This window comes from Lucilia sericata, unplaced genomic scaffold, assembly GCF_015586225.1.
Source record: "Lucilia sericata isolate MDLA Ls3-8-SP2 unplaced genomic scaffold, ASM1558622v1 Contig000307F_arrow, whole genome shotgun sequence".
In the NCBI taxonomy this organism is placed as follows: domain Eukaryota; kingdom Metazoa; phylum Arthropoda; class Insecta; order Diptera; family Calliphoridae; genus Lucilia; species Lucilia sericata.
In genome coordinates, this window is record NW_023994331.1 from 337,963 (window position 1) to 354,968 (window position 17,006).

Consider the following 17,006-nt stretch of genomic DNA (forward strand, 5'->3'; position numbering starts at 1 on the left):
CACGCTTTAACGCTCAAAACAGGCAATACTAGCATAGTGGTGAAATTCGTCATAAACAAGTTTATAAGAACAAAAATACATACAACAGTCTAAAATACAAGTATAGTGATGAAAATCAACACAAACAAGTTTCATAGGATCCAAAATCTCATTACCAAATTTTGTAAGGATGGGTCCATAATACGCTTTCTGGTCGCTTATTTATTTATAGCCAAAAATTTTATGCAAAAAATATATCAATCTTTCATAGATCACTGTCATTAAAACGTGCAATATTTAAAAATTTTTAATTTTTTGGCACCTTTTCGTTCAAAAAATATAAAATTCTTAAAAAAAAAGATTAAAGTTTAAAGTTTTCAAATAGACCAAGTTTTTAGTATTCAACTGTATCCAAACTCTCCAGATAAATTAGTTACTATATTTTAAATTTCCAAAAAATATCTTTTTATTCGAAAAACACGAAAATTTCGGAATGTATGATCATGTTTTACATCTTATTTAATGGCACTTCGTAGGAGCGCTAATAGGATACCCCATTTGTTTATAGGAACTTTTCAATTAACACTTTAAAGAATCCAACATTTTCTTACAATATTAACTTGTACATGGAACAAATTCAATTGGAGTGATAGGTTTGTATGGCTTTAGAAAGATTGGATCATAACTTGTTGTTTAAAGTTTCAAAAATTACTCAAAATTTTCATTTATTAGTTGGCTTTTTACCTAACTCTTCCAACTTGCTTTTAAACTTTGCATTTCTAGAGATCCAATACCAATTCCAAATGGTTCAATGAGGATTTTTTCTCAAATGTACGATTGTAAAAGCAAGGAAATGAGCGAAAAGCTAATTGTGTTGTTTTCTTTCTTTCTCACTCAAAAAGTATATATTTTTGTTTCGTTCATGTACAGAACGATTAAGCGAAGTTAAAAAGTTGTGTGTAGAAACTTTTGCGAATTGTTTTGTTAGTATTAATGCACTGCTCGTTAATCGATTCCGAAAAATTTTAAAATATATAAATATTTGTTTATAAAATAAATAAAATGTGTGTATGAAACTAAAGAGCCACAGCTCCACATCCAAAGAGCCGCATTTGGCTCGCGAGCCATAGTTTGCCGACCCCTGGTCTAGTCTATAGTCTAGTCTATAGTCTAGTCTAGTCTATAGTCTAGTCTATAGTCTAGTCTATAGTCTAGTCTATAGTCTAGTCTATAGTCTAGTCTATAGTCTAGTCTATAGTCTAGTCTATAGTCTAGTCTATAGTCTAGTCTATAGTCTAGTCTATAGTCTAGTCTATAGTCTAGTCTATAGTCTAGTCTATAGTCTAGTCTATAGTCTAGTCTATAGTCTAGTCTATAGTCTAGTCTATAGTCTAGTCTATAGTCTAGTCTATAGTCTAGTCTATAGTCTAGTCTATAGTCTAGTCTATAGTCTAGTCTATAGTCTAGTCTATAGTCTAGTCTATAGTCTAGTCTATAGTCTAGTCTATAGTCTAGTCTATAGTCTAGTCTATAGTCTAGTCTATAGTCTAGTCTATAGTCTAGTCTATAGTCTACTATAGTCTAGTCTATAGTCTAGTCTATAGTCTAGTCTATAGTCTAGTCTATAGTCTAGTCTATAGTCTAGTCTATAGTCTAGTCTATAGTCTAGTCTATAGTCTAGTCTATAGTCTAGTCTATAGTCTAGTCTATAGTCTAGTCTATAGTCTAGTCTATAGTCTAGTCTATAGTCTAGTCTATAGTCTAGTCTATAGTCTAGTCTATAGTCTAGTCTATAGTCTAGTCTATAGTCTAGTCTATAGTCTAGTCTATAGTCTAGTCTATAGTCTAGTCTATAGTCTAGTCTATAGTCTAGTCTATAGTCTAGTCTATAGTCTAGTCTATAGTCTAGTCTATAGTCTAGTCTATAGTCTAGTCTATAGTCTAGTCTATAGTCTAGTCTATAGTCTAGTCTATAGTCTAGTCTATAGTCTAGTCTATAGTCTAGTCTATAGTCTAGTCTATAGTCTAGTCTATAGTCTAGTCTAGTCTAGTCTAGTCTAGTCTATAGTCTAGTCTATAGTCTAGTCTATAGTCTAGTCTATAGTCTAGTCTATAGTCTAGTCTATAGTCTAGTCTATAGTCTAGTCTATAGTCTAGTCTATAGTCTAGTCTATAGTCTAGTCTATAGTCTAGTCTATAGTCTAGTCTATAGTCTAGTCTATAGTCTAGTCTATAGTCTAGTCTATAGTCTAGTCTATAGTCTAGTCTATAGTCTAGTCTATAGTCTAGTCTATAGTCTAGTCTATAGTCTAGTCTATAGTCTAGTCTATAGTCTAGTCTATAGTCTAGTCTATAGTCTAGTCTATAGTCTAGTCTATAGTCTAGTCTATAGTCTAGTCTATAGTCTAGTCTATAGTCTAGTCTATAGTCTAGTCTATAGTCTAGTCTATAGTCTAGTCTATAGTCTAGTCTATAGTCTAGTCTATAGTCTAGTCTATAGTCTAGTCTATAGTCTAGTCTATAGTCTAGTCTATAGTCTAGTCTATAGTCTAGTCTATAGTCTAGTCTATAGTCTAGTCTATAGTCTAGTCTATTCTATAGTCTAGTCTAGTCTAGTCTAGTCTATAGTCTGGTCCTCTCTTCCCCACAGTTCAGCATCTATAAAGCTCTTTTGCCGAAAGTTTAGTGCTTATTATTTTCAAGTAGTAGATATGGGTCCAAAATTTTTTTCAGCTTTTTGGAACGTTAATATAGACAATGATTTAAGATTTTTATTTAAAACGCAATATATGCCATTGTTTTTTAATTAAAAAACAGTTTTCTGTTACAAAAAACTTATCAAATATTTAGCATTCTTTTTTCTTTACTTCGAAGACCAAAAGATATCACGTTTCATTTGCTTTGTCTTTTAAATTGTTTTATGGAAAAACACCAAGAAAATATTTGTAACAAAAACCTAAATTAAAAATTCAAATGAAAAAAAAGTTAATTGAATTAAAAAAATAAAAACAAATTGAATACAAATAATTTTGCATTAACTTTATATCTTTATTTACTGATCATCATCACATCAAATGACGCGTGATTTAATTTTGCAATTAAATTTTGTAAAAGTCGCATGATAACAAAAAAAAAAAAAAAGAAATGGAAAATGAAAAGAATTTTAACAAATTTATAATTTAAAGCTATTAAATTGTTTATTTATTTGTATTAAACAAATGACAATAAACTAAATAATACAACAAATAGACTTATTTTATAACAAAATTACTGCTAATACTAATATATACTTATAAAAAACTTCACATTTTTTACAATAATTTTCTAAAACATTTTTGTTTACTAATAATAATGTCTTTTAAATTATGATTATTTAAACAAATAACTTCAATTAAATGTGATTTTAATAAAAATTATTAAAATAATATCAAGAAGTCTCCATCAATGAATTTTTAACAATTGTAATTTTACTTAATCTTAGACTTGTAATCAAAATAGTAATTGAAATTTAATCGAATAATATGAGTGTTTTTAATAAGAAGACTCTCACACTTATAAACAAATCATAAAATATATAATTAAAATTACATTTTCCATTTCCGTTTTCATTTGCAAAATGTTGTCATCATCTTGATGTGTTTCAATCAAGATCAAAGTTATTGTGCTTTAAATTTTCTTTAGTGATCATTAGAAATCCATTAATAATAATTGTAATAATTTTGTAATTTTTCCTTAAATCACTTGATTTTCAAGTAGTTCGTGTCGTGTAATGCTTTTTTAATATTTTAGCTAAAAATTCATTGCTTTGCAATAGGTTTAAATAGAAATCATCTGACGTGATCTCAAAATTTTAAGAATTTTTTAAATTTAATTTATGATTTAAAGATTTGTTATTAAAATCATGTTTAAAGCTTTAGACTATAGACTAGACTATAGACTAGACTATAGACTAGACTATAGACTAGATTATAGACTAGACTATAGACTAGACTATAGACTAGACTATAGACTAGACTATAGACTAGACTATAGACTAGACTATAGACTAGACTATAGACTAGACTATAGACTAGACTATAGACTAGACTATAGACTAGACTATAGACTAGACTATAGACTAGACTATAGACTAGACTATAGACTAGACTATAGACTAGACTATAGACTAGACTATAGACTAGACTATAGACTAGACTATAGACTAGACTATAGACTAGACTATAGACTAGACTATAGACTAGACTATAGACTAGACTATAGACTAGACTATAGACTAGACTATAGACTAGACTATAGACTAGACTATAGACTAGACTATAGACTAGACTATAGACTAGACTATAGACTAGACTATAGACTAGACTATAGACTAGACTATAGACTAGACTATAGACTAGACTATAGACTAGACTATAGACTAGACTATAGACTAGACTATAGACTAGACTATAGACTAGACTATAGACTAGACTATAGACTAGACTATAGACTAGACTATAGACTAGACTATAGACTAGACTATAGACTAGACTATAGACTAGACTATAGACTAGACTATAGACTAGACTATAGACTAGACTATAGACTAGACTATAGACTAGACTATAGACTAGACTATAGACTAGACTATAGACTAGACTATAGACTAGACTATAGACTAGTTCTATAGTCTAGTATATAGTCTATAGACTAGACTATAGTCTAGTCTATAGTCTTGTCTATCAAAACAGCATTCCGCAGAACAGGTTCCAAAGGTAATGGCGACATTACCAGCTCTAAGGTTGCTACTGAAGAACCTGAAGTGGTTCCGTTTGCACCCATTCTAGAACTAGTTTTTTGTAGTACAAATTCTAAGATTTTTCGTGGATTGCTTTTTATTTATAAAAAGAAATTAAACAAATTTAAATAAATAAAAAACGAAATCTTTATTAATTTAAATGTAGAAATACTAGTTATTTCACAATTTTTACAGATTATGACAAATATTTAATAAATCGAATTTTATTTGCGGTTAAAAATTCCTTTAATTTAGGAACTTATTTATAATATAAATGAAGTTTGTACTTGTTTGGGGTAATAGCCTCCCAAATGAAATTAACAAAAAACAAATAATGATTTGTTTAAGTATTTAACTTTTTAAAACAGGTATAAAAAGTTTCTATAAAAACAAATCGGAGAAATTTTAAAAATTTTTTATTTATTATATTGTATTTTAGATCTATGAATTAACGTAATATTTTCAGCTAATTTTTGATAAAAAAAAAAATAATAGTTCAACTAACCTTGGACCGACCTAAATAATGCAAATTTTAGCAACTTTCTGCAGAAATGGTTTCAAACAATAAAACAATACAATTTTCAAAACTACAATTATACTCCTAATAATTGCTAATGACATTTCAAAAAAATAATTAAGTATTTTAAAAACGTTTTTTACACAATAGCGTCACAATATTTCTGCAAAACAATGGCTGGTTATTATTCAAAAAACTAAATAGGCAACATTTGACAACATTTTTAAATGAATTAAAATCCCAACAATTTTGTGCTTTTAAACATATATAAGTATATATGTATTTTTAATAAGGAATCTTCCAAATTTATGAAAACTATTAAAATTCTTGAAAAGTAAATTCCTTTTTAAATGTTTTTAGCAACTTTTTTTTAATTCTTCTAAGCTTTTTTTAATTGCCTTTTTTTAGTATTTTACTTAAATTTTTTAATAGTTTTTTATTTATTTAATCATTTTTAACTTAAAATATGTAAAATATTTCCATTAATAAAAAAAAATATCTTATGAATTTCTTTTTTTTAACCAAAAATTTATTCAAAAAATCAATTCAGTTTTTGTGAGTCTGGCATAACAAGTACTTGTGAGCCTTAAAAATTAATTCAAGAATATTAAAACGAATTTTAATGCTGCAAATTTATTTTGTAAATAATTTTCGAGGCAGATCAAAGATATTCCGAACATATATAAAAATACATATAATTAAATTAGGTTTACAGAGATTGCCCTTGTTAGAGAATTACATCAAAATTTTGATTATCCTATTATTAAATTTTATGGTACTTAATAAAAAGAAGAGTACTTTTTGTACATTTTTATTGAACGTGTAGAGGTGGGTCAATAAACCTTAAAACCCCAAAACCAACAACTGCAGATACTATATCCAAATCTGTTGGAGAGTTACTAAATCCAACTATTTGACATTGGTCATTAAATCTAGACCCAGATATCTAACAGGAATATGTATCACTTTATTCACAAATAAGTCGGAAAAGTTTCCTTGTTCGTACTATGAGTTATGTTTACTCGAGTTTATTACAATTGGAACTTGACTAGTGAAAAAATATTTGATCGAAATGTTCACCCTACGAACGACTACACCAAAATTATATCACTAAAACTGGGCCCAGAGATCTCACCGGAATCTGCTTCTCTTAATTTGCAAATAAGTTTTCCTAGTGCGTTACTGCGAAAATTACACAGACTAGACTAGACTATAATATAGTATTGTCTATAGTCTAGTCTATATATAGTCTAGTCTATATATAGTCTAGTCTATACTAGTCTAGTCTATACTAGTCTAGTCTATACTAGTCTAGTCTATACTAGTCTAGTCTATACTAGTCTAGTCTATACTAGTCTAGTCTATACTAGTCTAGTCTATACTAGTCTAGTCTATACTAGTCTAGTCTATACTAGTCTAGTCTATACTAGTCTAGTCTATACTAGTCTAGTCTATACTAGTCTAGTCTATACTAGTCTAGTCTATACTAGTCTAGTCTATACTAGTCTAGTCTATACTAGTCTAGTCTATACTAGTCTAGTCTATACTAGTCTAGTCTATACTAGTCTAGTCTATACTAGTCTAGTCTATACTAGTCTAGTCTGTACTAGTCTAGTCTATACTAGTCTAGTCTGTACTAGTTTAGTCTATACTAGTCTAGTCTGTACTAGTTTAGTCTATACTAGTCTAGTCTGTACTAGTTTAGTCTATACTAGTCTAGTCTGTACTAGTTTAGTCTATACTAGTCTAGTCTGTACTAGTCTAGTCTATACTAGTCTAGTCTATACTAGTCTAGTCTTACTAGTCTAGTCTATACTAGTCTAGTTACTAGTCTAGTCTATACTAGTCTAGTCTATACTAGTCTAGTCTATACTAGTCTAGTCTATACTAGTCTAGTCTATACTAGTCTAGTCTATACTAGTCTAGTCTATACATAGTCTAGTCTATACTAGTCTAGTCTATACTAGTCTAGTCTATACTAGTCTAGTCTATACTAGTCTAGTCTATACTAGTCTAGTCTATTACTAGTCTAGTCTATACTAGTCTAGTCTATACTAGTCTAGTCCTATACTAGTCTAGTCTATACTAGTCTAGTCTATACTAGTCCTAGTCTATACTAGTCTAGTCTATACTAGTCTAGTCTATACTAGTCTAGTCTATACTAGTCTAGTCTATACTAGTCTAGTCTATACTAGTCTAGTCTATACTAGTCTAGTCTATACTAGTCTAGTCTATACTAGTCTAGTCTATACTAGTCTAGTCTATACTAGTCTAGTCTATACTAGTCTAGTCTATACTAGTCTAGTCTATACTAGTCTAGTCTACTACTAGTCTAGTCTATACTAGTCTAGTCTATACTAGTCTAGTCTATACTAGTCTAGTCTATACTAGTCTAGTCTATACTAGTCTAGTCTATACTAGTCTAGTCTATACTAGTCTAGTCTATACTAGTCTAGTCTATACTAGTCTAGTCTATACTAGTCTAGTCTATACTAGTCTAGTCTATACTAGTCTAGTCTATACTAGTCTAGTCTATACTAGTCTAGTCTATAGTCTAGTCTATAGTCTAGTCTATAGTCTAGTCTATAGTCTAGTCTATAGTCTAGTCTATAGTCTAGTCTATAGTCTAGTCTATAGTCTAGTCTATAGTCTAGTCTATAGTCTAGTCTATAGTCTAGTCTATAGTCTAGTCTATAGTCTAGTCTATAGTCTAGTCTAGTCTATAGTCTAGTCTATAGTCTAGTCTATAGTCTAGTCTATAGTCTAGTCTATAGTCTAGTCTATAGTCTAGTCTATAGTCTAGTCTATAGTCTAGTCTATAGTCTAGTCTATAGTCTAGTCTATAGTCTAGTCTATAGTCTAGTCTATAGTCTAGTCTATAGTCTAGTCTATAGTCTAGTCTATAGTCTAGTCTATAGTCTAGTCTATAGTCTAGTCTATAGTCTAGTCTATAGTCTAGTCTATAGTCTAGTCTATAGTCTAGTCTATAGTCTAGTCTATAGTCTAGTCTATAGTCTAGTCTATAGTCTAGTCTATAGTCTAGTCTATAGTCTAGTCTATAGTCTAGTCTATAGTCTAGTCTATAGTCTAGTCTATAGTCTAGTCTATAGTCTAGTCTATAGTCTAGTCTATAGTCTAGTCTATAGTCTAGTCTATAGTCTAGTCTATAGTCTAGTCTATAGTCTAGTCTATAGTCTAGTCTATAGTCTAGTCTATAATATAGTCTAGACCTTAAAAACTATAGAATTGAAAGGAATTTTATACCTAGTACCATGTACATCTGCATCATGTTTATTTGAATGACGTTTTGACGGATCTATTTTGATAGCTAAATATGGATGAATTACAAAAATGTCGTTTTCAACGCCTTTCACAAATTACGTTTTTCCCCTCAGTTCGTATTTAGAAAAAATTTCGTAATAATTCCTATTGTAATGTACACGTGCAGCACCAATTATTTGAAGGCGAAATAAAAATTCTTGAGATTATGAAATATTTATAAAAAAGTAAGTGTCTTTTTAAGAAAACTATATAAAAACGCCATTCTAAGCTAAAAAAAAAAACAAAAACACCACAAAACCTTTCTCCATAAATTGCAGTGTAAATGTGGGCAGTAGAATATTACAGATATAATTTGAAATTAATTAAAACAAACAACTAAATATAGTTGCAAATTGCAACTAATAATAAAATAACTAAGTAAGTGTAATAAATTAATTAAATGTTTTAAGAAAAAAAACATGAAAGCTCTTGACAGTTAAAAGTTCCATATTTTATAATTTATTGGTCACTCAACTTAATGACGTTGTATTGTGGCGACTACCTTAACAACTTTTATTTTTTTTTAATTTTATTAAGTAAGACAACAATAAGAAAATTATACTCTATAAATATTAAGACAATTTACAGAAGCAAATCAATCTTTTATAGATTTCAAACTTTTGTTATAATAATGTATTTATAAAATTATGCAATAAATTAAAAAAAAATCGTGAGCTGTTTTTTTGTTTTCAAACAATTAATGGTTTTAATCAGATGAATATTAAATTGAAATACATATGTATTTATATAAATATATAATACAATTGAATATTTTATTCTCATTTCTAATTCACAACTGGTGTTTGAATAATTGTTGTAGTATTTTTTTGTCGTCTTAAGTGACAACAAATCAAAGTCTTCAAAAATTTGCGGGTGTCTAATGTTTTGATAGATTTGGCTTAAATGACGTAGTTTCATATCATTTCATTTCAATCGACCTGCCTACCGGCCTGTTTGCTTTACAAACCGGAGGTATTGTTTGAGATATCGGACGGACAGGTTTAAACCTAATATCAAAGACAGCTGCAATTTATTATTAATATGTATTTTGTTGTTAATGTTAGTTTCAAGTATTTAGTTAAATACAAAATAAGTACGCCAAAATCGTTTAAAAATATAATTTATTTTAAATGTTTATAAACATACGTTATAAAAATATTTTTTATTATACATACGTTTTTATGCGAATAATCTTGAGAATTGACACGAATTAAATGAAGTCGTCAAAGAGGAAGTTTATAAATAATTAAAACTCACACATTCCTCTACGACAACCAAATAAAGACGTCATTCATTCGGAAATATTGGAAATAAAAGCGTCAACCTGCCGCCACCCCAAAAATAAAAGTGAAAAATTCTTTACGACATATATGTATGTTTCGTCTCTCTGTGTGAGCTGGAGATTATAATTTCGGATTTTTTAAGAGAACAATGACCAAAATTTGATCAGTAAATCTGGTTTAAAGAGAAAAGGGGATTGAACTAGCTGCCGGACTGGATTCTTGGAGATAGAACCCTGTTATTTATTGGTTTTAGTGGCTGTTAATTATTTAAGAAAAGTCCGTAACAAATCACATGCTTGCCTTGTAGTAAATCAGACATCTGGGTTAATTTTCAATTACAATTACATTTAAAGTAATTGTAATTGAAGTGTTATGAATACAATTGTAATTGACAAAATTTAAATTTCAAGTACTTGGCAAAACTGTAATTACAATGACTAGGAATTGTAATTGGTTATTGGTCAATTACATATTACAAATAACTGCTATTTGCAAAACTCCAATTATAATTACAAATAATTGTAATTGGTTATTGCTGAATTACACATTACAACTAATTGTAATCATTACCCCAAAGCCTGTATTAAATGTCCTCCTTCCTACTTAAGTCCTTGAAACGGATAGTCGATAGCATAGTTAAAAGCAGAATTCCACACGGTTGTATTCTGTCTGCTTTACTCTGGGTAACCACGATTAATAGCCTCCTATGAATACTAAAAGACCTTTCTGCTATGCATACGATGTCGTAATACTTGTAAGGGAAAGGCACTGAATACGTCCAGAGCTGGGCACAACCGAGAAGCGTCAATGGTAAGCTAGCGAAGACTGAAATCTATCGTTTCCCATTTCCCATTCATTCAAAATACTTGTGACTGAAGAGGTACTGAATACGCCCTTGAGCTAGGCTCAACCGAGAGGCCTCAATATTAACCCAGCAAAGACTGAAATCTGTCGTTTCCCAATAACCCTGTTTCCTAAAGATACGGTTAAAGGCCATGTCATCAATGTATACTGGTCGCACAAACATCGAACGTTTCCGATCGTATACGAAACACATAAAACGTCGGGAACTTTAAAACACTGATCCCAGAAAGAATGTAATAGCTAAGCGGACCATTAGACCAAATACCCGTAGAAATCCGTTGCTACACGAAAGGCTCTAAAAGGGGCTACCACCCATCGGGCCTAGGACTCTATGTATATTGAAAACATCAGCTTCCAGGCAGAAGTCCAACAATAACGTAATTCTTAAATTGGATTAGTATAAATATGGCGCCAACAGGGTTTAACATATTTACCGACATCCTATGGGGTGACCATAACGAGAGCAGAAGAAGTCTCCGTAAAAATGTACGTGCGGATGCAGACGAATGTAGAACATGTAGAGAGGACAGTGAAATTCTGGCCCTTGTCGAAATTAGATCAATATATCTTAAGAGTGATATTATTCCGTATATAAAATCAATTGCAAATACTGGTTGAAAAATTCTTAGGAATTGCGTCCGGAAAACTGAGATTCTGAACATCGGACTATAATACATTTAGGGAACACTATATAAGGCATGATAGTGGCCCAGGTGAATTTCTTCGCATTTGATAAATGTCCACCGATAATGATACATTATCTAATTACAAGATTTAGTCTACCCAGCTATTTCAGTAGGTCATGAAATCTAAACTCATATATTTAACAGGAATTTGCGTCCTTTGACAATTTCTCGAAAGTATGGTGAGAACAGCACCTTTGTTTTCCTTGTCTATTGAAAGTAAATCCAAAATAACTTGCATGTTACCTTGCATCCATTGTCCAACCTAAAAATGCCCCTCCGGTTCCACAGGAATCTGCATATCTTAACACTTAAGGCCTGGAATTGGCATAGAAGGTGAAAACTAGTTTCTTCCTTTCCTTGTCTGTAATGGACTTATCCTAACTAATGGACTAGTTTCTTCCTTTCCTTGGGTGTAATGGGAACGATAATGGACTTTGAAAGAGATCCAAACCAATTTTCCTAACATCCAGTTACGCCCATGTCAATCCGTGTCAAGGTTAAAGAAATTCATAACGGATCCAAATTTTGAATATACGAAGAAGCTCATCTTCTACTCACTTATGATGGGGATTACAATTTTGAACACTTATTCAAGATCTTTATAGATCTTATGAATATAAAATTCTTGCATAATTCTTCAGGGTTTTTGAGCTGAGTATTACAAAATATATACTTGCCTGATGTCTTTCATATATTTTTTCAATTTGCCTTCGAATTTTTCTTAAACGTCGAAATTAGTACTAACGTATCCATGAATTTTCACGAAAGATCAGATTATTATTCTTCTTTATATAAAAATTTCTGTTTCTATATTAAAAACCCGTTAAGAAAAAAATTAAAAAAAAAATCTTGTTTAAATTTATATCCTGTGTTTTCTTTGAAATTAATGACCTACTGTGCGAATTAAATATTTATTTTTATCTGTGATATTTAAAGGAAATTCCTGGTTATTTTTATGTTTTAATTTCTCGAATAAAAATATCGCCAACAACTTAAAAGTTGTTAAACAAATAATGATAGTGGTTAAAGTAAAGGCGTTACGGGCGCCAGCTAGTTAAACAAATTTGTTGTTGTTATGTTGATTTATATAAAAAAATTAAAATAATTAAAAAAAAAAAACTACCGAACGCTTAAAAGTGTAAACATGAATTTAATATTGGAAACTCTCACTTCACCTGTTGACTTGATGGCAAACTGCCGGACTGTTGGACTGGGTGTTAACATACTGCTACCGATCGTTAAACATTTAAACATATACACATAAACAGCCATAAAATTTAGTTATTTTAAACATTTTCGTGTGGCGTGAAATATTTAATTTTTATTTTTTTTTTTTTAATTTAAAATGAGAGTATAAAACAAGTGATCGAATTTCAGTTTTTTCACAACAAGAGAGTTTATAATATTTTACTCACTCATTCATTTCAACAGCAAACGATCAGCCAGACAGACATACATACAGACATATCAAAAATATGATCACATCATAATATCGTAAATGTGTGTTTGTTATTTTTATGCAACAAAATTCCTTTTGACGTTAGCGGCATGACCAGTAAAACATGTTGTGTATTAAATTAAGTTTTATTTATTATTAATTTTAGTTTTACTTTTTTGATATATTAATTAACATAAACTAACTAGTGTATACATACCTACATACATTCATATATGCATCAGTGTGTAACTAGTTGTTGGATTTAGTTGTAAAATTTTTTTTATAAAAAAAAAAAAAACGACAAAATTTTTAACTGTGAAAAAATTATCAATGACAAACCGTGAACTTGTCGCGCAAATTTTAAATTCATAATAAAATAAAACTTTTTAGATATTACTTCGTTTATATTTAGTTGTACAAAATAACACTTGTGAGTTTTTTTATTTAAAAAAAACCTCTAAATTAAAGGCGTGATTTATAGCTTATGCGATTTTTAGTATGAGTATCTTTATTAATTCGTAATACTATTAATAAAGTGAGAAAAGTACCCTACCAGATGGTTAATTTGATTTTTGGAATTGCACTTAGTAACACAAAAAGTTATAACACAAAAAATACCGGTTAGCCGCTAATATCTTGGGGACTACGAGTACCGACCAATAAGCTAGAATAGAATTACATATCCCCGCATTTCTTATCTGGAAGATCATCACTATTCGTCAGAATAAACTACATTTGTCTGAACCTGTCCGAGTGAGTAGATTATGTAGAGCTGTCACCGTAGTCTTATCAACCCATCTACAGACATACTTTCTTGGTCTTTCTCATCCTCTGAGAATGCTCCTAGTAATCCTCAATGATCACCACAAGGGATCATTGAGTAGAGTTGTCACCGTAATCTTGTGAATCCACGTACAGACATACTTACCTCGGTCTTTCTCATCCTCTGAGGATGCTTTTAGTAATCCTCAATGATCAACGCAGTCCTACCCAATGTTTCATCACTAGAACAGACTATGGCTAGACTACGATTAGACTACGACTAGACTATGACTAGACTATGACTAGACTATGACTAGACTATGACTAGACTATGACTAGACTAGACTATGACTAGACTATGACTAGACTATGACTAGACTATGACTAGACTATGACTAGACTATGACTAGACTATGACTACTAGACTATGACTAGACTATGACTAGACTATGACTAGACTATGACTAGACTATGACTAGACTATGACTAGACTATGACTAGACTATGACTAGACTATGACTAGACTATGACTAGACTATGACTAGACTATGACTAGACTATGACTAGACTAGACTATGACTAGACTATGACTAGACTATGACTAGACTATGACTAGACTATGACTAGACTATGACTAGACTATGACTAGACTATGACTAGACTATGACTAGACTATGACTAGACTATGACTAGACTATGACTAGACTATGACTAGACTATGACTAGACTATGACTAGACTATGACTAGACTATGACTAGACTATGACTAGACTATGACTAGACTATGACTAGACTATGACTAGACTATGACTAGACTATGACTAGACTATGACTAGACTATGACTAGACTATGACTAGACTATGACTAGACTATGACTAGACTATGACTAGACTATGACTAGACTATGACTAGACTATGACTAGACTATGACTAGACTATGACTAGACTATGACTAGACTATGACTAGACTATGACTAGACTATGACTAGACTATGACTAGACTCACTAGTACTATGACTAGACTATAGACTAGACTATGACTATGAACTAGACTATGACTATACTAGACTATAGACTAGACTAGACATAGACTTATAGTCTAACTGATAGACTAACTAGACTATAACTACTAGACTAGACTATATACGACTATAGACTAGACATAGACTAGACTATAGACTAGACTATAGACTAGACTATAGACTAGACTATAGACTAGACTATAGACTAGACTATAGACTAGACTATAGACTAGACTATAGACTAGACTATAGACTAGACTATAGACTAGACTATAGACTAGACTATAGACTAGACTATAGACTAGACTATAGACTAGACTATAGACTAGACTATAGACTAGACTATAGACTAGACTATAGACTAGACTATAGACTAGACTATAGACTAGACTATAGACTAGACTATAGACTAGACTATAGACTAGACTATAGACTAGACTATAGACTAGACTATAGACTAGACTATAGACTAGACTATAGACTAGATTATAGACTAGACTATAGACTAGACTATAGACTAGACTATAGACTAGATTATAGACTAGACTATAGACTAGACTATAGACTAGATTATAGACTAGACTATAGACTAGACTACATACTAGACTACATACTAGACTATAGACTAGACTTTAAACTAGACTACATACTAGACTACATACTAGACTATATACTAGACTAGAGTAGACTAGACTTGATTTTCATGTTTGAAGACAATAATCTAGTTCCTTGGATATTTACTTGAAAGAACTATTCACACACAACATTTGAACTCAGTAACATACTTTTTAAGATTGTAAATCATTAAAAGTGTTTGTAGGGTATTTAAAACATTAAACAATTTCTCATTATTTTGCGAATCATTGATGTTGATGATGATGAATACTTGAATTAAAAGATACCGACCACCGATGAATGACAGGTTGTTAAAAACTTAAAGAACTAAAAATAAATGAATAAATCTGATGTATGTGCTTGGAACTTAAATTAACTACTACTGTTTTGGTCATGTTTTTGTATTGTTTCATTAATTGATTAAAACAATATCGTGCATATAATCAAAATTTATAATTTTTTTTTTTTGTTATTATAAAATGCGTGTCTTGTAGATAATAGACGATTTATGGTTTTATTAAACTCTAGTTTAAACAAAGTGAAAAACAAGACTTTTTTTCAAACAAAAGAACAAACAATTTATTGTTAATATTACTCGTAAATCCAGTTGTCGGTCGTTCGAGCTACTGCAATGCGAATAAAACTCTAGGAAGTTAAATGTAGGAATTTTAGATTTTTTTCTTTTGCTTAAATTATGATAAAATAAAATAAATAAAGTTAAGTGTTAATAGAACAATAAATACACTTTCAATAATTTCTGACAAAAAAGGTCTATTTAGCTTAATATGTTTTTTATGATAATTTTAATTTAATGATATATATATTATAATCTATATAGAAGTAGAATTTTCAAATTATTTATAATTTCAAAACTGCATTGATTTTGAATATTAAATTTTCAGTTTTATCCACCAGAAATTAAAGACATTGTTGTTATTTCAATATTTGGTATTAAACCTTGATGCATTATTTAGTATAAGATTTTTTTATTAACTATTTATATGAAGAATTTTAATAAAATTATTTATAAATTAAACACCTTGAGAAATTATGAGTCGTAGGCGTAAATACGAGATCAAATCTTTTGAACGTGTGTGATTTAGTAGAAAAATTGATCTAAAATGCAGAGATAAATATTGACATCAATAAATTTAATAAGATTAATTAATTTGCATACTACTTTTTATAGAATATGTTTCAAAGAAGAGTAGCCGTTAACCACTAAAAAGATGTTTTTTGAATGAATTTTATTTTATAAATGGTAATATGGTTTTGAAAACGGAGGTAAATCTTTTGAAAGTGACATTTTTTTCTACTTAAAATATGTTTGCATTTTGTTTGCGTAGAGTTTATGCTGTAATTTCTAAATTGTTTAAAAATGGTAATAGGAAGTCTTTAAAAATATTAATACCTAGTATGGCTGCATGTAGCAGTTCTTTTCCATGCCACATTCGTTTAATCATTTTATGACAAGGTTGATTAAAATTGCCGTTAATATTTAACGTTACACGAAAATGCCGAAAGTTTTTCGGAGAATCATTTCACCATATTTGACTAATCCTAATAAATTATGGAATGATCATAACAGAAATCGGTAGTACTTATTCTTATACTAATAAAACATTTAAACACACATATTTTATTCGGCTGTCCCGACTCGCTTCACAATAGTTCATCTTGTCAATTGCATGTTCCAATGCTTCTCTCCAATGGCTTGGATGTTATTAGACTTAAGAGTGTA